General features: G+C 39.0%; 2 long non-coding RNA genes across 3 annotated transcripts in view; both read left to right on the forward strand.

Annotated features, from left to right (window-relative positions):
• Positions 1 to 14664, forward strand: part of LOC118689135 (uncharacterized) — a 54768-nt gene extending 40104 nt beyond the window's left edge. For both annotated transcript variants that reach the window (XR_004980562.2, XR_004980561.2), the window contains one exon: positions 12027 to 14664. This is a non-coding gene — a long non-coding RNA (uncharacterized LOC118689135). The remainder of the gene's footprint in view (positions 1 to 12026) is intronic.
• On the forward strand, positions 346 to 5714 carry LOC118689134 (uncharacterized). The gene is made up of 3 exons (XR_004980560.2): positions 346 to 1245; positions 4648 to 4751; positions 5652 to 5714. It is a non-coding gene; the product is annotated as an uncharacterized LOC118689134 (long non-coding RNA).
• Positions 14665 to 20141: the final 5477 nt, after the last annotated feature.

The raw sequence follows: 20141 nt of genomic DNA on the forward strand, positions 1-20141 counted from the left end.
TAGAAAAATAGTGTATGTTATAAATATAGCGATTATATGAATTCTAGTAAAATTCCATCTAACTAAAACACATTCCATTCAGCAAGGACTGAAGTTAAATTGATGCCTTGTGAAGGCTGACCTGGAACAGAGGCTGGGCAGAGTTAAAGAATAAAGCAGGGATTTATTAAAAGGCCTCAATGGATCCACCTTGGGCAGCACAAGAGCCCAGCCAGGGCTGTACCCAAGATGAACCAAAATGGTCACAAAATGGACACCTGGTCACAGGGTCTCTCACTTTTATAAGTTCTGCTCCATTTCCATATTGGAGTTAATTGTCCAATTACAGCTCCAGCCCATGCAGTCCCATCCTTCTTGTTTTTCTCTCTTCAGTCCACGTTATTCATGCTCTTGGGCCTGAGATTTGGATCATTTGTCCTTGGTCCCCAGCTAGAGAAGGAATTGTTTTGTCTCCCTGCTCACCATCCCCCAATATGAAGCTCAGAATTACACACTAAAGCAGCACAGAATCTGAAACATATAAATGCTAAAACCTGAGGCATCAAAATGAGATTCTTGAAGTGTACAAACACGTACCAGAGGAGTGTTAATAAATGATATTACTATCTTAGAAACTGGAGCTATTGCTAAAATGGAACACAGCTGTTTAAACTGAAATTAATAGACAGGCATCGTGTGCCACTTGATTTTTCTTAAGTCATTTTCACTACTGTTCCCAGGAGAGGCTGTGAATGTGGGATTGATTTACAGTGAGAATGAGGCCTGGGATTATCCTGCTCTTCATTTTACCAATGGGTTTCCTCTAAAAGAATTCCTGCCCTTCTTTCCCACCTCATGTCCCTGCTGGGCTGCCAGGGAAGCCCATGTGGGGAGCTGGAGGAAGGTGTTCAAACAAATCCCCCAGCTTTAACACTCAGCCAAGGGAATTTTTTTTTGTGCTGCCCCTGTTACTCATTGTAGAAATCACTAATACTCATGCCCCTTTTCTCTGGTCATTTAGGAGATAGGAATTCTCTGGCTGACTGGATGGTCTGTGCTTGTGGTTTACAGGTTGGAACAATTCAGTGCCTATAACCAACTATAAAATGCCACAAATGGAACAATATAACAATATCATGACTGGAGCTACCCAGTGTCCTTCAGATTAACAACTGGCTCTGTAAGCACTGCTGTCCTGGTGGGAATTCTAAAAGGCAAAGCCAGCTCCTGTGGATGGTGGGAACTTGGTCAGCAAATTACATAATGGTAAAGAAAAACCTTTTGTGCCTAGGAGTTGTTCTATGGCTGCTGCCATAGAACAGTTTGAACTTCTCTCATGTTTTTTGTGATTTACTTATATTTCTAAACAAAGATAAACTGCCAGCCCCCCAAAAGGGCTCATACATGCCCCTTTGGAACAAAGCATTAAATCCCCAAACCATCTGTGCTGCAGGAGACTCAGATTTGCCAAGTACTGCTTCAAAACTTAGGCTGGTGAGACTGGTCAGCAATGCACTTTAGAAATTTAAAATTTCTTGCTTCTACCTTGCAGCCTGTGGTTTTAATCTTCTGTGGAGCTGTGCTGAACAGAGCAGCTGGCCTGTAATTGGGGGAGATTGCTGTAGCCATTTATCTCTGTGGGTGTTACTCCTGTTCTCAGCATTATTGCAGTTAAAATGGTTATCATTATCATCCATAGTGTCTTCCCAAGACAAAAATAAGCATGTGCCACTTACCTTTTCAGTGTTATTGAATCATTTCAGTATAGAATGATTTACTTATTTTTCTCCTTGGTTTTTTTCCTGCTGATCCATGTCCATAGCCCAGGAGCAGTTGTGCATTGTTATCACTCTCATGCTATTTAGCAGAAAGAAGAAGGACCCAAATAAGCTTAAAGGTTTCTGATGACCATGACTGGAGTGTCGAAATCCTTTAACAATCAAAAAAAAAATTATTTTATAACTGTGTGTCCGAATTCTACATGTTATTCAGCTCTTGTTACACTGCCTGCTTTTCTTGCCAAGTTACTGTTTTCTTCTAACTGTGAATGGCCCTGGGCAGGGGCCCCTTTTGCTAAGTCAGTCATTTCCTAACTCACAAAATTGGGAAGCCATAGTGGGTGGTCAGAGTTCAGGTGAGTTTTGGCAGAAGGCTTGTACTGACAGATTAGGGCATGAAAAGTCTGATTTCAATTATTATCTTTAGAAAATATTTCTAGTGGGACCTTGTATGGTCCAATTATCAGTCTGGGTGTGATCTGCATCCTGCCAGGGTTAATAAGGGTGTTTCTTGTGCCTTTGGTGAACTTTAGCATCCTCATCCACTAAGTGGGGCCATTGCTGTCTTGTTTCTCTTCTCTTTCTGTCTAACAAACTGGCAATGCCTAATGTACACTTGGAAAAACAAAACACTTGTGGGTGTGGCAGCACACAAGTAATGCCATTAATGCAGGAAGAGAAACCTTCTGAAAGTCAAGTTACCACACATCCAAACTCCAGAAAGCATTTGTCATGCCATGGTAAATGAGCTGAAATCTGACCCATCTTGGAGAAGAAATCACCACAGAAAGAACACATTAGGATATCTCTTACCAAAATTCCCTGTGGAGCTGATTTCCTGGAAGCAGCCTTAGGTATGGTGTGGGTGATGGTGTTCTGGGAGGAGGTTTGTGTCTGAAAAGCAGCAGGGACCCCAGGAAGAGCAGGAAATGCAGCAGAGCTCACAGAGGGAGGGACTGCAGCTCCTCCTGGCAGCTCAGGGGAAAGCTGGACCCCTCTTCAGGTGTGCCCTTCTAAATGTCAGCACATGGACCTCATTCTGAAAGTTTTAATGACACTACTTTACATTGCAATATACAAATAATAGCAGCTCCATGAAGACTTTAAAATAGGAAGGAAGAGGATGAGTAAGTCCTGATGTTGCTCCTATATTAGAGCACCTTGTACTGCCAAGTCCATGTGAGTAAAAAATGAGAGCATTTGGCTGTTTCATAAAGCTAAACATACTTGGTAGTGCCATATCATAAAACCCTTGTCTCTTGGGTAACTGGGTGTGGTAGTTGTAAAAGTGTCTGATTTATACAGGAATCCTCTGGGTTCATAACTTGTAATTGCTTTTATTACTTATAACTCAAGGCAGGTGTGCATAGAAAGGAATCAGTAATTTCTCCTCTAGCCACATGATTTCATGTAACCTAGCCAAGGTCCTCTGCACACAGAAAGAAAGCAAAGCCCCAGGATGAAAACTCTGCCTGGGATTACCTGGAATTAAATGGTGAACACAAAAAGGGGATTAATAAGAAAATAGCTGAGGGCTGGCACAGGTCTTCTCCCCTGGAGAGAATCTAAGACACAGCCTTATACCCTGGTGGGTCTGCTCTGTGCCTCTTTAGCCATTTCTGTTTTAATGGTCTGTGCTCATGTGGGCTGGAACAAATGCAATGGATGTAGGGGGTAGGGAAAAAAAGCCCTTCTGCTCTAATGTTCAGTTTAAAGTGATTTTCAGAAAAAAAGGAAACAATATATCGTGCACAATACAGTTCTAGCTGAGGAAAGGAGCTGGCTTGGAAGAGAAGGTGGCTGAGACTGAAAGCAAACACAGCTCAAGAGAAATGTGAAGTGCTGTCTCATAAACTGTGTATTTCTCCTGCTCTGTCACTTTATTAATAATATTCTGTCTTTAAGTTAAATAAACATACATGGATATTTCTTTTCCATTTTTCTTTTGCCATTTGTGTACTTTATTCAAACCATTTCTTTTCAACAGTGCTTTGTCTTTCTTTCCATGGCAACAAAGAGCCAAGGCTCCTTTGCAAAAGCAATGCAGTCCTTCACACAGCACCCTCTCTTGTGCTAAGGTGGGGCCAAACCCACACCTGGACTTAGGACTGCTGACATCACTGACCAATAATGAGGATGATGAGGCAGTTCCTAGCAAGGCATTATTAATATGATGGTGTCACCCACAGCAAGTGATGCTCTAAGTTTTATTGCACTAAGGCAGCCTTAAAATTTTCAAATCATTTACAGCTTTATCACACTTTTTCAGAAGCTGTTATTGCTCAGCCATTCCTCCTTTTCATCCTCTTACCTTCTCAGATGAGAAAAGATCTTTGATGCTTCCATTTTCTCGCTCCATGAATGGATCAGAGAGCCCAAAATGCACAAGGCTTTGAAACAGGAGGAGCCCTGGAAGAGGGAGATTACAGTCAGATAGAACACACTGCTCTGGTTCTGTAGTTGATATTTGTGAGCATAAAAGCATTAGGGAAAAGTAACAATGACATTTTTAGATAAAATAATAAAAGTAATAATAAAAAAGTTAGTTTTGTACTAAATACCACTGTAATATTATGTCTTGCAGTGAATTTCTAACTATTGTGAAGTGATAATCAGTTTTCTTTCCTGTAAAAGGATCCATAGTCTAAGGAGACTCTTGAGTGGCAGCCTAGATATGAGAAATGTTATTTGAATTAGGCATTCTTATCCATGTTTATAGTACTTTCCAGAGGCTCTCTCTCACTTTTAGGCCTTCTTCACAAAAGCACATGCAATAAAAATGTTACTACTGCCAGCTTGTATGCCTGAAAGGTCAATTCTTCTTTTTGTTCTAACTTTATCAGTTTCTTTAATAAAAGATATTAACTCTCTTCACAAACCTGTCTCACAGAGAGAAGAAAAATATCCCCAGCTCCAAAGAAAATATCACTTCTATTTAATGATTAAAACAAATCAGTGTGAGAGAGGACATAAGGCAGCTACCAGAAAATTCTGGTGAGTAGCAGGCTATAAAAGCTTCAGTTTTCTGGCCAACCTGAATATTTTTGGTTTTGCTTTCTCAGTAAAACTGAGCACAAAAGAGCAAGAAATATTTCAAGGCCATGGTTCATACATCAAGAAAAGAATCTTTTCTGGGAGGGGACACCAACACCAAACTCACATCTCTCACTGCTGGAAGGGACTTTGAGAGCAAAGTCACCTTTGCTGAGGAGACTTTGGGAAGGTACCACTGGATTTACCAGGGGAAACTGATGGGAGGCCACTGCCTAAGGCCTCAAAATGAACGCACATCAAAATCACAGGAGATTATTAGCAATAAGATCATTCTAATACTAATAATTTAACATGATTAATAACAATCAACAGTAATTGCATTTACATAAAATATAACCATTTTGGTATTGAAATAGTATTTTTTCTATGAAATATGTAAGTAGTTATTACTAATTAATAGCAACAAACAAAAACCCATTGCAATTCCATAAAATGTAACGGTAAATAATAGTAACAAATTCAATTACATTTCATACAATGTAACAACTATGATAGTACAACAATAATTAAGACTGTATAGTAGTAACAAACAAAAATTATTGCAGTTCTATTAAATGTAGCAGTAATTAATGCTAATTAATAGGAACACACAGAGACCATTACATTTCCATAAAATCTGATGGTGATTAATAGTAACAGTCATTACATTTCTACAGATATAATTGTACAATGTTTAATCATTACATTTGTAAATAATATATAATATTAATAAAAGCAACGCTAATAAGATGTTAGCCTGGTGCAGGTAACCAGACCTGTGGTGTTTATACCATGTAGAACACAATTTGTTTGTTGTGAATTTCCCAGTTCCAATTTTGAGCCAGTGCATTTTTGTTCCAGGTTCAAGGAAGAGCCAAGCCTGTGCAGGATTCATCAGCACAGTGTGCTCTGCATGGTCACTGCTTGATTATTCAAAGGTGTTTGTGGAAAATAAGTCTAAAGTTCAGCTTTGGGGGCTGATCATTCTTTCTGCACCATTAAAGCACATCATCTCATTTCTAAGTGGTGCTGATTACAACAATTCATGGGCAAGCACAGTCATTTTCTGAATGGAAGGGTGAGAGAAGTGTGACCCTGTCACAAAGCAAAGCCCACGCTGCAGTGAGCGCTGCTAACTAAAGGCTTGGGGGGAGCCTGGTTCCATGTGTGATTAAATGCATCTCATTGGTATAATGCCTTCACATTTAAACAGCTTAATTTTTAAATCACCAGATAATTGTGTAATTGTGGTATTTCTGTTGCCTGTGATGAATCAGGGTCTCCTGTCTAATGGTTCTGTGGAAATAAAATTGCCTGAAAGCAGCCCCGGCTCTTTTCTGTGATGTCAGTGTGGGGCAGGTAAATGATGTTTGACTTGGCAAATGCCCCTACAGCCACCAGGGCCACTTCACTCCTCATTCCAGGAAGGACATTATCATGACATGCCTGATGTGGTTCCACAGGCCAGCCAGCTGCTTCTGATTTCTCCTTGTAGCAGCTGTTTTGCAGGGTTTTGCAGCTGGGAAGCTGCGCCATTGTTGTCAAAGGAAGGTCAATCCATTACAGACAGACCTGTTGGACTCTCAACAACAACAACAACAACAACAACAACAACAACAACAACAACAACAACAACAACAAAAATATATATATATATACCCAAGGCATTTTGAATAAGCAGGCGAGTCTCAGTGTTCTTTTATGTCTTCCCATTTCACTAAAAGACAAGCTGTTTGCTAAATACATATAATTTGAGTTGGATTGGTATAAATGCCTGTGAAACGTGGGGATAACACCAAGGATGATAAGGAAAAAAAGAGCTAGATGTTACCAATTAAATACCAGCAGCAGATTTGGGAGAAACAGCTGGATTTGTGCTTTGCTGTTTGTGCTTTTCTTCGTCATATAGAATCTCCAGAGTCAAAAAAAACCACAAGTAATTATGGGCAACTTCAGGTCATCTTTAATTCTTTCACTTCACCCAAATGGGACTTGGCACACAATTTTCAAATGCAGCCACAGTCTGCTGTGAAACTGCTCTGCCCCAGGCTATTGGCTCTGCTAAAGGCAAAGGAGAGAGGGACAGAAAAATGTGAGTTCAGGCCAGCAGAAAGATTTGCTGTGTCCCCTGTGCCTGTTCCATACTGTCTCCACCTCAGCCTGCTCCTGGGGAGGGCTACGTGCCTCACACACAGGTACAGGGCAAGATTTGTGCCCAAAGATGCCACAAAGCCATGCCCAGCAATGTGGGAAAACATTCTGCTCTCCTCAGCACCATCTAGGTCAGGAATGAGATGCACCACAGCCTACAACACAAACACCCCATGCAGCACAGGTGTAAAGCCACTACCACCTTCATGAGTCTGTGTAGGATTCATTTTTACCCTTTTCTTTCTTTTTTTTAAGACTTTTTCTCTTTGGGCAGTCAGAAGCTTTTTGCCAAAATCAAGTTCAATTTATTAAATTTATTTCAGTACCAGTATTTCAACCCAAATACTCATTGCCTTATCTTGGTATTTTCTTCACTGATGTAAGTGAAAGATTTGCTTATAGTTCCTTGACTGTGGTGTTGTGAGGGTTCCCAGGATGAGGGGAGAGATGAGAATTCAACTCCATGTTCTCAGAAGGCTGATTTATTATATTATGATATTATATTAATTATATACTAAGACTATACTAAAGAAAGAGAAGGGACACATCAGAAGGCTAAAAAAGAATGATCTTGAAAGCTCATGAGTGACTCAGAGTCTGACACAGCTGATGGTGATTGGTCATTAATTAAAAACAATTCACATGGATCCAATCAAACATTCACCTGTTGAGAAATGATCTCCAGACCACATTCCCAAGCAATCACATAATTATTGTTTTCATTCTTTTCTGAGGCTTCTCAGCTTCCCAGGAGAAGATCTGGGGCAAAGAGGATTTTTCAGAAAATATCATGGTGACACTTGACTTTAATTTTGTTTATCTAAACAAGCTTAGCAAAGCTATTTGAACATGTCTTTAACAGAGATACTTTCCTTCCTAGTAGTTTTTGTTATCCAGGCTAATAAAGGGATGTATATAGTTTCAAGAGGACTGTTAGCACTGCTCTAAATGAAAGCATATCAATGCCTTTTACAGGGTTTTTCTGGATTATTATTATTATGCCAGAAAACATAAATAAACATAAACAAAAAATGAAAAGTGCACTGGTTTTCTCTTGGCAGTGGCAAATGTATGGGTCACAGCCACAGTAAACCAAAAATATGTCCAGGTCTCTTTTCTTTTTTCTTTTTTTTTTTTTTTTCTCTTCTGTAACTTCCAAATGACAAACTGCAGAAGTTCTTGTCCCCTGGGACATGAATTTATGCAGCACATCTTGTGATAGTAGAATCCAAAGTACATTTCCTTGCATAATTAAGTTAATCTTATTTTTGTTATTTTACCTGTTGAAAGGCATTTAGTTCCCTGTTTATACAGAGACAGCCCTGACTTCTATTTTAGCATCAGTTGAAAATTCAAAACAGAGAGGATTTTCTCACACATTAATGAATATTTTAATAAGTATTGAACTCCAGATCTTTTTTTTACATCCCCTACCCTAAATTTACTTCTGCCTCTGAGTGCTATGCAAAAACCATAAGGGGGACAAAGCCTGAGCAGAGAGACTTCAAATGAACATTTTAGAGCTTTACTTTGAGAGGAAACCTTTGTAATTTTGATATTCACAAGTTGAGAAGAGCTATTAAAATACATGGTTTTCTGAGCCACTGCTTTGCTTCACTTCACTGCTTCACCTTCCCACCCTGTTACACAACAGCCAATGCACTCCATCCCTGTGGAGAGATTTAAATTGGAGCTCTTTGGGCCATGGGTTGTACCCTTTTTGCTCCATGCTTTCACACGTTTTAGTCCCAGGAAGCCAATGACCTTGACTGGACACAAAAACCGCACCTCATACAAATTATCCCTGAAGAATTTCCAGAGTCTTTCTTTGACATCACACAAATATATTCAGCCACACTGAATGTGTCTCCAGCTCAAGGCAAATTCTCTAAACTTCTTGCATGATACTCTGCCTTATTTATGAATATTTCAGTTTCTAACCTAAACCTAGAAACACCTACTGTTTCTTACAATTTTTTAAGATAAACTAGTAACTTCAAAAGCCAAGAATGCTGTCGTGAGTGGCCACCTGACAATATGTAAAGCAAAGACTCCAAAAAATATATATTTTATTTCTATTCCTATATTATATTCCTATATTATATTCCTACCTTATTACATGATATTAAACACCACCACACCCATTAGTTTTACTAAACTGGAAACAGACTGGAAGCCAAAGGAAAACAATCTCTAAAAGCTTAAGAAATAGAAATTTATATCTTGAGTGCCCCTGTGTTTTTAAGATTTTTAAAAACTGAACCAAAATGTCTAAGATTTAGATACAACTTGAGCTGTTGAAAATCACTACAGGTGTAAGTAAAATTATTTTTCATATAACAGAATCTAATTTCTGTCTTTTGCTGGGTTTTGGACAAAACTGGCTGACAACTCACACTGCAGTTATATGAAAACATTACTGTCAAAAGCACAGACAATTCCAACATTTTTCTACTACATTTGTGGCAAAAAAGACTTTTTAAAAGCTTATAGTTTTACAAAAAAATAGCAAATATACAAGAAAAACAATGGTTTAAGATTACTTCTTTTACTCCATTAGAAACAGATACTGCACTATTTCATGAAGTCAAAAGAAAGTAAAGACTTGCAATTTAATGTCATTATATAGACACACTCCTATAATATTGTCATCATCTATTATTTGACACAATGAAATCAATCCAAAAACTTCACCTTAAAAAAAGTAGCATTTTATACTGGAAACAAACTGAGCACATATGGCAACCCAGTGCACTGTTCAAATTAATCCCAGCAAATAATATTTAAAACTCATAGATATTCTCAAACTTAGTAGAAGAAAACCTCTTTAAATTATCCCCCTATAGATGGCAGTGCAATTAATAACATGCTGAGTATAAAATGTCTATCTAGAGATGATGAAGGTATCCAAGATATGGAATGGAAGGAATAAAGGTTTTTCTAGATTTTCAGGACTTGAATGATATCTACTATTCAGAATATATGAAACACTGCAAAATATCACTGTTCAATGGGGAAAAAAAGGGAGAGAGACAAAGCAGGATTTGAGCTTAATTCTTGGATGCTTTTGAAGGACAAATAAGGTAAATATCTGCAAGTACAATGCAGATGCAAGGGGCATAAAGATGCTTGGAGCTTTTATATCACATTGGAGACACTTGTTTTGTGATAGAAATTTTCACATTACAAAGCTTTCAACATAACCTCCACACTTTCTTACAATTTAATTTCTTCTTTTATTCAGACCATAGAAAGATTTCACAATGGGAGGGAAAGAAACCTCACTCAAATGCTACTGAACAAAACACAGATGTAGAAAGACAGCAGAGGTACTTTTTTGTGGTAATTATCTTTCTGACAGTCCTTAATGTGATTTCCTACATCAAGAGGAGCCACTAACACACATAAGTATTTCCAAGGTTTGTTTTGCAGTTTTCATGGCTCGAAATGTTCTGTTCAGTTCTACTAAAGGGACAGATAATGTACAGGATGTGGAGGAAAAATGATCTTTGCCTCATTTTGCTGGCTTCCCATCCACTACATGGTGTTTGCTGATATGATCACAGTGTTTTCTATGGGAAAGTGAGTTTGCTCAAACTTCTATTAGGAAGGGCTCAGAATGTAATTAAGATCAGTCTTAACAGTCCAGTGCTATCCTTAGTTTTAGATAGGACTATATCTTGGAGATCCAGGATGTCCTTATCCTTGTATCCATCAAACTACTGGTAATTTTGAATTAATGGCAAAATGGAACTGCTAAGGAGTTTTCCCATTCTTTTAAATATTTTACCCCTTAGAGCTTCCATTAGCAATATGTACTTCAAAGAGATGAGAATATCCTGTAAAGTGTTTTCAGACTAAGACTGTTGTGATAGGTATTTCACACTCAATTGTTGATGCATTAGGGAATGAAAAATATTAGAGACAGAAGACACTGATAAGGAGACACTATTTATCTGAACTGAGTGTGCAATCTGACTGGAAATTTCATCTGAGTTTGAGTGTTTTTGGAATTAAAGGCAGTTACCTGACCTTGGCACTTAGGTTTTCTTCTAATTGCTATTGCGAGCAAAAAAAAAAAAGCTGAAATATAAAACTTTCCCAAAGAAAGACCAAAGATTAACACAGCACTTATTAAACTCAGTAACACCACCAGGATACCTGTTCACTCTGTCAGGATGCATGATCACTCTCAGTGATGCCTATTCATTTATCAGGCACCCTTGATGCTTGCAGCAATTTCTGCATCAAGTTTCCTTGGTTTTTTTTTTGTTTTTTTTTTACTTATCTTACAATTTTACATGAAATTACGGGGGATAATTGAAAGGAAAGACCCAACACCTTTCTACCAACAGCTGCCAGATATTTTCCAAACTGAAAGTAAGGATGAGACCCTTTTTATTCCAATAAAACAATGGAGGCAGCAGAGATGCCCTCGCTCCATTAACAGCACAGACCAGGTGGCCTTTCAGCCACAGTGGCCACCAGCCCTGTTGTGACAGTGTTTGCAGGGGTCCCAGGATGAGGGAAGAGACGAGGATCTGACTCCATGTTTCAGAAGGCTTGATTTATTATTTTATGATATATATTATATTAAAACTATACTAAAAGAATAGAAGAAAGATTTCATCAGAAGGCTGGCTAAGAATAGAAAAAATATAATGATAACAAGGCTTGAGGCTCAGACAGAGAGTCTGAGCCAGCTGACTGTGATTGGCCATTGATTAGAAACAACCACATGAGACCAATCACAGATCCACCTGCTGCATTCCACAGCAGCAGATAATCATTGGTTACATTTTGTAATGTAAGGCCTCTCAGCTTCTCAGGAGAAAAAATCCTAAGGAAAGGATTTTTCAGAAAATATCATGGCTACACGCTGTGCTCCCCATTCCCAGCACAAACTGGGATCAGGGCCATTGCTGCTGTGCTGCAGCCTTTATGGATTGGAGGCAGAATCTGCAAGCCAAGAGCTTTTCTTTCCCTCAGGAGCATCTCCTGTGCTGCACTGGCATCTGTCTTGTGGCAGTTATAATGTTGTTTGAAGTTATCTCCTTCTCTGTCTTATCTGCCTCCATTTCACAGGAGAATTGAGCTGCTTTCCATGTGGGGCCAACTGCATGCATTGAAGGAACTCACAGCAGGAAACCTCAAAGCCTTTTTGGGACAGACCACATCATTCCTTTGGACAGACCACATCATGTGTGGAAAAGGAACCAAGCAGCTCCTCCAACTGCTTCTGCACCATGGAGCAACCACCACCTTTCTGCCAGTTGAAGGCTAGACCTGATGAGCTAAAGGATTTCCAGTCTTTGCCCAGGATGTTAAATAGACACAGACATGTCGCTATAGGACACGAAAGGACACAAGTGCACTACTGCTGTTCTCAAGGTGAAGAAAAAAAGGGAAGTTTATTTTCTGACTCCAACATTTATAGTGTTCCAAGAGTGACAGTGGATTGGAGGGTGACAGTGCCACCTCTGCAATGACACTGGACAAACCAACAGTCCATCAACTTTCTCCTCCTCCATGAAGGAATGCAAAACAATGAGTTATTTACAGAAAGCGTGTGAGAAAGTTTGCTACAAGAATGTAAACATCAGAGGTCTTAGAAAATCTTAAAAAATCAGGGCAACACAGACAGCCAATCCAAATATTATGAAATTGAATAACCCCCTCTATTCTACATAATAAAACCAAATTCCTACAGTTGTGTCATTAAGTGCCACGTGCAGAGAGGATGCAGAGTCAGAGCAGCCCTTAGCTTTGTCTCCAGTCCTGTCAGCAGCACATGCCTGCCTGCACCAAGGCAGAACACCTCTATCCATGTGCTTCCTGCCAGCCTGGGTGACAAATGCAGCCCAGGCTTGGTGCTCCCAGCTAGCAGAGGGAGTCCATGAGAGATAAAGCCCCTCTTTGTTCTGATCCAGGGATAGAAGGCATTGCACAGACAAAGACAAATGTGATGGCTGCCTGCTGCTCGGGCAGAGTCAGCCTTTGCAGCTGTGAGCTGATCCTGAAAAAACACAGCTTTGTTTTATGTTTATGGGTTTGAACCCAAGCTCAATGTGTTTGTAAACGACTGGGGTGCCACTGTGGCTTGGCTCCCACCTCGTGCTGCAAGCCAGGCCTGCTCACTGGTGCCACCAGATCCAGCCTGCATGGAAACAGTTCCTCCCCTCCTCAGCACAGCTGTGTCAGCTGTGTCAGGGGCAGCGAGGGCATCCCAGCTGAGCTGGCTGTCACAAACAGCAAATTCCCAGCAGGACTGGGGGGACCTGAGGGGAGACTGATTCAGGAGGATTCCCCTGTGTTTGTAATGATCTGCCAGTGGTGTGGGACTCCCACTACCAGCATGGCAAAATTTGTCTTCCAAGTGGCAATGCCAAAAAAACCTGACTATAATTTTTGCAAGAATCAGCTTCCTAAATTGCAGTGAAGGAAAACAAAAGGTCACACCAGAGTAAAGTTTCATTTTTGTTCCTCCTTACTTGGTCTAGCCCCTTCTACTTCCCACATTCTAGCAGAAGAAAGTTCCAGGCTCCTGTAGAAATATCTGGTGCTCTTAGTAAAGCATTTTATACAAAGAGGCCTATCAGAGGAAATTAATATAGTTTGGCTCATCCCCAGACAAAAGGTGGAGTTGATGCCCCTTGACTCCTCTAATGATGAGAGAGGCTGCTCCTAAAGGGAATTATGATCCCCTAAATGGGCTGAGCCCTGTCTCACTGCAGTGGCCATGAAGTCCTGCTGCTGATACCCGGTGTGTTTGGCTGACTTGAGAGCCTGGGTTACATCTCAGGTTCCATCTTATGTTTTTCACATGACTGAACTTAAGCATTATTAAACACAGGCAGACATTAGGCTTTTAGGCTCATACACCACGTTCATCACTGAACCACTGTTTGTGATGTGTATTACTGTTAAATAATACACAAACCTGCAATTTCAGAAATAAAATGTGACAGCTCTCAGGCTACTGGGGCAGCAACGATCATTGTAGAATAACACCACTGAAACAGGAGATACTGTTGGCTGTTATTACAGGGTCTGTTTCCATAAAGCTCCTATAAAATCCATATGCACAGTAACTATTTGCAAGTGAAAACAGTGGCTGATGTGTGCAATTGTTGATTCTGAATACAGAGCAGACATCTGCATGAGCAAATCGATGTGCATGCAAATTTCCTCCAAAACTCACAGAGACAGTTTTGAGCCAAAGCCACAAATGCTTTTTGGAGTATTCCTGTTGATTTCAGGGATTTTGCCCACCAATGCTATTTCCACACCATTGACTTTACTTCACTGCTCTTAAATATCAAGAAGAGCCCTAAGTTGTCTTTACTTACAGCACAGTTCAACTGATATTGAGACAAATCAAGCCCAAATACACTAAGAAGGGATAATCTCAAGAAGTAAGCTTGATAGTCACTAAATAATAAAGCAGGAATCATACTGCTATTTATCTTCTCCTGCAGTGGATATTTGCAAGCAAAAATCAGGGATTTCTTCTATTTATTTACCTATTTTCCCCTCCAGGAAGTCTGTTTAATGAGGAGAAACCTCCAAACTCTTAAAACCCATGTGTATATGTTAAAGCTTTTCAGTAGACTCTTCATAAAGCTCAAACATGTCTCACAGTAATATTTTGCTGTTGCTGCTGAGGGATCAAAAAAACTAAGTGCGAAAATAAAATATGCTGAAAAGCTTTTCAATTCTGTAATTGTGTTCATGTTGCAGTGGGATTTTTTTTTTTTTTTGTTTAAACTGGAAGGCTCTCAATAATTGGAAAGCTACCAGGTTGCCCTCAGGCAGAAAAGTACCACCAAGTCTCTAATATCATGCAAAGAACCAAAGGATATTTGGTGCCTCTCTCTACCATACATTTCCCACTACCCAAGGGTTTGGGCACTTCATCTGCTCTTTGTGGGCACCAGGTCCAAGGTACTGATGAGGTCTCAGGCAGAAATGGAAAGTGGCCAACAAGCAGCAGTGACCTCCAGCACTTCAAAGGGCTGATCGGTGCAGGAACGGTCACTTGTTTTGCTTTGCCAAATTCTCTCAGGATTCCTCATGAAAAATTAAACTTTCTATCCCTTTGGCTTAAGCTGCTACACTTTAATAAGAAGAGTTGTTGTTCTTGGTTTGCTGATTTATAAGGTTTGAAGCACTTTTGCTTTGCATTCTGTTGCGTGTAAGCTGGCAGTGAGCTAGGAGGAATAATTTATAAATGAGATGAATTTGTATAGATTAGTCAAGTGCCTACTGACTGAGAATATAGCAATGTCTAAATATTTAGATGAATTAAGCAGCAAGGAAAGATAAATATTCTTGAAAAGAACACATTTAGTAGGCCACTGAAGTATAACTAGGAATAAATAAAAACAAGCAAAGAAAAAACATAAGAACACAGAGGAAAGGCGTAGCAGTATAATGAGGCAAACAAAAAATAGTTTGCATGTCTTTATGTATACCTCTCCCATCACTAAGTCTAAGTTTATGACCTCCAAAGTATAAAACACTGATTAGGTGAATTATCTATATTACTATTTTCAACTGAGCAGCTTGGGACACTCATTGTGTCTCTGTTGTCCATGTTAAAAAAAACTGCTTTACATTCCTGTCACTGCCTGCAGACAAATATACATTCCCATTTATACGTACACATCCATACATAAACACAGGAAAGGATTATGTAGTGGAGCCACCTCTTACCTTGGAAAACAAAAATATTGGCATAAATTCCTGTCTGCCTCCTGATTCTAACAGCCTAGGAGGGGGGAAGAAGTATTGCTCTCATACTAAATAAATCATCATCACAAGGACTGGTTAGGCACAAATCTTCTGGTCTTTCCTATAAGCTTTGCACTGCCTTTGTGGTGAGGTTTTTTCCCCTTTTTCCTTAATGGAGAGCAAACATCACCAGGTAACATGGCACAGCAAGTGGGCAACCTCTGTAGCATCCAAGTACCTCCCCCAGTATCGCTTTCAAACTTTCCTAAAGAAAAAGATAAATCTAAATACTTCTCAATTTTCCACTTCTGGATGAAAATAAGTTTGAAACAATAGGAAAGGGCTAAAAAATTGAAAAAAAATATTAAACACAGGTGAAAAATATCTATTTCTCCAGTGATTGTCTCATGGGATTTTTAGACAGATAATAAAAGTGCACTGTAGGAGTAAGAAGCACCACTTCAGTCTTTCAGTACATTTGTATTTTACTGACATGAGTTCTTGTCTCTGTTAATTATGGAGGTCTGGGTGAGGTAATTAAATTAAGAGGAAAAATAGGGTTTGGGTTGTTATTTTAATTATTTGAGTAATGTGTACTTGGTTAAGTTTACCTTTTAAAAATATACAGTCTGAAATCTCTAGAGAACAGACTAATAGCTCTGAATAATCCTAGGGAGAGCTTGACTTCATATTAATTGATCTGCAAAATCACAAAATGGTTATTGCCTGCATATATTTAAAAATAGATTGTAGGATCTTAATCACTACTTTTAATCTTGAAATTCTTTCTTGAGGTAGTAAAGACTGCAGTTCTATGTGGTTTATGTCTTCTCTTGTTACTTCTAAAAGTTACTAGATTCCTTCTCACAACAGTCTGGTTTGTTTTCTTTGTTTTGTGTAAGTATACTTTAAAATGTACTAGAATATCAAAGAGAAATTACAGTTTTGTATAATTTTGGAAAACTTGCAACTATTTAAAAGAATCCCATTGTTCTCATAAAATCATAATATTTCCACCAGATGTCCTCATTATGTGGAACATGTCAACTTTACTTCAAAAAATCTATATTTTACTTCATTGTAAGAACAAAAATTCTAGCATAGACAGCCAGCTAAACTAGAAAACATTTCAAGTAAAATGGTTCTCTCTCCTCTGGGCATGGCCTCATCCAGTGCATTTCCCAGGTTATAATTTTTGAAGCAATTTACTGACAGAAGAAGTTAAAATAGTTATTTGACCTTTCTGGAGTAAGTGAATCTAAATTAAAGTATGAGCAATTACTGCAGCATTTAAATTTTCCACCTTCCCACTGATTTCTCCCCTCCCTCTCAGCATGTTTATTAGCACTGGTTACTTGTTGCTTGTCTCAGAAGTTAATTTTTAAATTTCAAAAACCAGCATAGAACAATTTTTTTGAGCTGATGCTGTGAGGTGAATTTTACTACCAAGCATCATTAAGATTTCAGTCTCATTTCAAGGAAAGACACTTCCACAGTCTGCAAGGAAGAACAGATTATTCCACAGATTAAAGACAAAGCCCAGAAGTATACATGATGACAGCTGCAAGAAAGCTAATATATTTTCAGTCTCTGCAAAACATTAGGTTTTCTCAGCTGAGTGATGGAGTGGGAACTTATGGGGTTTGTATTATGTATGTTCTCAAAGCCATAACAAAGGCAGCCACATTTTTCTCCATGAACACTATCAGAACACTTCCCATTTGATATGGAGCCCAGTCAATAATAAGGGTAACTATTTATGACATTCAAACCAATGGATGGAATTTCAGCCAGAAATTAAACCCCCAACCTGCATTTTTAAGAGTTTCGTAGAAGTGGTTTATATCCCAGCCTTTAGGGGGCAAGGCAGGCTACACACTTGGAACAAAAAAATCCTGGATCTACGCAAGATGATGATAAACCTACCAAGCATGCAATGGTGTTCAAAGGAAGTTCATTATTATTGACCCAAAAAGACAGAGACAGACAAGGAAATCACATTCTTCAATTGCTTGTCTCACCTAAAAGCACTAATGCCCAAAGAACTTCCTGTCTGTTAGATCTGTGTGCCATCAGCCAAAACAACAACAATCCATTTGAAGTTTTACTGACACTTGAAGTGCTGGTAAACCTCCATCTCCTGTCACCCCTTTATGAAATGGATTGGGCAAGTCAGACTGGAAGCCTTTAGAGATATTAGCTGAAAATCAAAATGGAAGGGAATTTTTTTCTGACATATTTTTTCATCACTCTTTGACATTTTCTCACATTAAAAGTAAATAGTATGATTCCTCTCTTACAGGGTACTTGTACTTCCAAACATTAAGTCCTTTGGAAGACTCCAGCTAATCTCAAAAGCAGCTACTTCACACCTAGTCCTTTTTTAAGCCAATAAAATCAATTTGATCCTTTGTGGGCAATCAACTGATGCCTCAGGTTTTAGCTTTTATATTTTTCAGATTCTGTGCTGCTTTAGTGTGTAATTCTGAGCTCCATATTAGGGGATGGTGAGCTCTCTTCACAGAGTAGAGAGAAAAAACAATTCCTTCTCTAGCTGGGGACCAAGGACAAATGATCCAAATCTCAGGCCCAAGAGCACAATGTGGGCTGAGGAGAGAAAAACAAGAAGGATGGGACTTGGTAACCTAAAGCTGTAATTGGACAATGAACTCCAATGTGCAAATGGAGCAGAACTTATAAAAGTGAGAGACCCTGTGACCAGTTGTCCATTTTGTGACCATTTTGGTTCATCTTGGGTGCAGCCCTGGCTGGGCTCTTGTGCTGCCCAAGGTGCATCCATTGAGGCCTTTTAATAAATCCCTGCTTTATTCTTTAACTCTGTCAGGCCTCTGTTCCAGGTCAGCCTGCACAAGGCATCAGTTCCCATCTTCCTGGAGCTGCATCCACCCAAGCACCTCTGAGAAAATGAGAGCTATTATTTGTAATGTGCTTTTAACACATATTTTATGGTTTAGTAGGGTGTGTGCTTAACTAACACAAACCCCACAAACGTCTCAGTAAAATGTTCTGTGTTGGAATGTCTTCCTTCCTTCCTTGCACTTTCTACAACCAGCATGGTACATTATATAAAACTACCTGCCTATAGAATTATAGAGGTCTTCACCTCTGGAAAATGCTAAATATTTGTAGTATTTCCATTGAGTGACAGCACTTGTGACAAAGAAACAAAGACACATGATCCAGAGCCTTCCTTAACTAGAAAATTGATTGGACTCTTAGACCCAGAAGGCAGCAACCAAGGTTGCCCAAGCTTCTCTGTGACATTTTTTTTTAGAAATTTAGATTATATTGAGCTTTCTCAATGACAACTTTTAGGTTGTCTGAAAGGTGCAGCTCCTGTATTCTTTGAAGAATTTTCTGAAGCATCTTTCCTATTGCTACCATGGGTTTTCTCTGGTGACATTTTTAGGGAAACAACTGGTCTTTAAGCAAAGGGAATTAAGAGACAGAAGTACTCAGTGCTGCTGTCTGAAGCTGCATGCCAACAGAAGTGCAAATTTCTCTAAGTTGATTGTTTCATTTATTCTGTTTTCCTATTCCTATTTCCATACATTAAAAGGGTAAGGAATAGACTGCTTCATTTAGAAACCTCCTTCTCTTAGGAGTTAATTTTATCTCATTGTTAATGTTTATCAATAGATGCTTAAAAGAATCAGCTTTTTTTTTGTTTTTAAGTTACTGTTGCAAGTAACAGCAAACTGTTGGGAAGGGCAGTGAGGTGCAATGAAGCCCTGCATTGTGTGTGATGATAAAAGCATACTGAGCCATTGAAAAGCAATGGAGAGGAAATAAAATGGAACCCTACAATATACCAAGTGTCATCACCATTAAGTTAACATTACACTCAGTCTCTGTGAAACCCCTGACTGTGGAGACCACATTTTCTTCTAAATATTTAGAGGTATTTTCTGTCCACTCATCTACTAAATTCCACTTCAAGTTAAACTCTTTAGCTAGTATGTAAAATAAAAATCCCCTAGAAAATGCTATGAATTTTTCACCTAATTTGAATGTTTTCCAGTTCTGGGAATGCACAGCTATCTTTTCTCCAAGCATTGTTTGTGGCAGCCATCCCAGCCCAGCAAGAACGTTTTTGATTCACATCAATTTTAGATAGATTACTGGGGTGATTTTTCTCCTCAGTTCATGAGTTCCAGCTGAAAAAGCATCACTTGCTATGTATAAGTAAGTATCACTTGCTATCTTTGGGTCATTTAGACTGCTTAGAGGCAGGGGAGAAAATACCTGGGGTTTGGATTTTTTATTTTTTGGGGGGGAGGGATATCTGCCTGTAAAAATGAAAGATTCTGCAGGATTCAGGAATCTGCATTTACAGCAATAGGGATTTTATCACCAAAATACCCCAACCAAAACCAAAACAAACAAACAAAAAAACCATTAAACAGTCTTCCATTACTGGTACATTTGGCAATTCAAAAGCACCAG

This window comes from Molothrus ater, chromosome 7 (genome assembly GCF_012460135.2).
Source record: "Molothrus ater isolate BHLD 08-10-18 breed brown headed cowbird chromosome 7, BPBGC_Mater_1.1, whole genome shotgun sequence".
NCBI lineage: Eukaryota > Metazoa > Chordata > Aves > Passeriformes > Icteridae > Molothrus > Molothrus ater.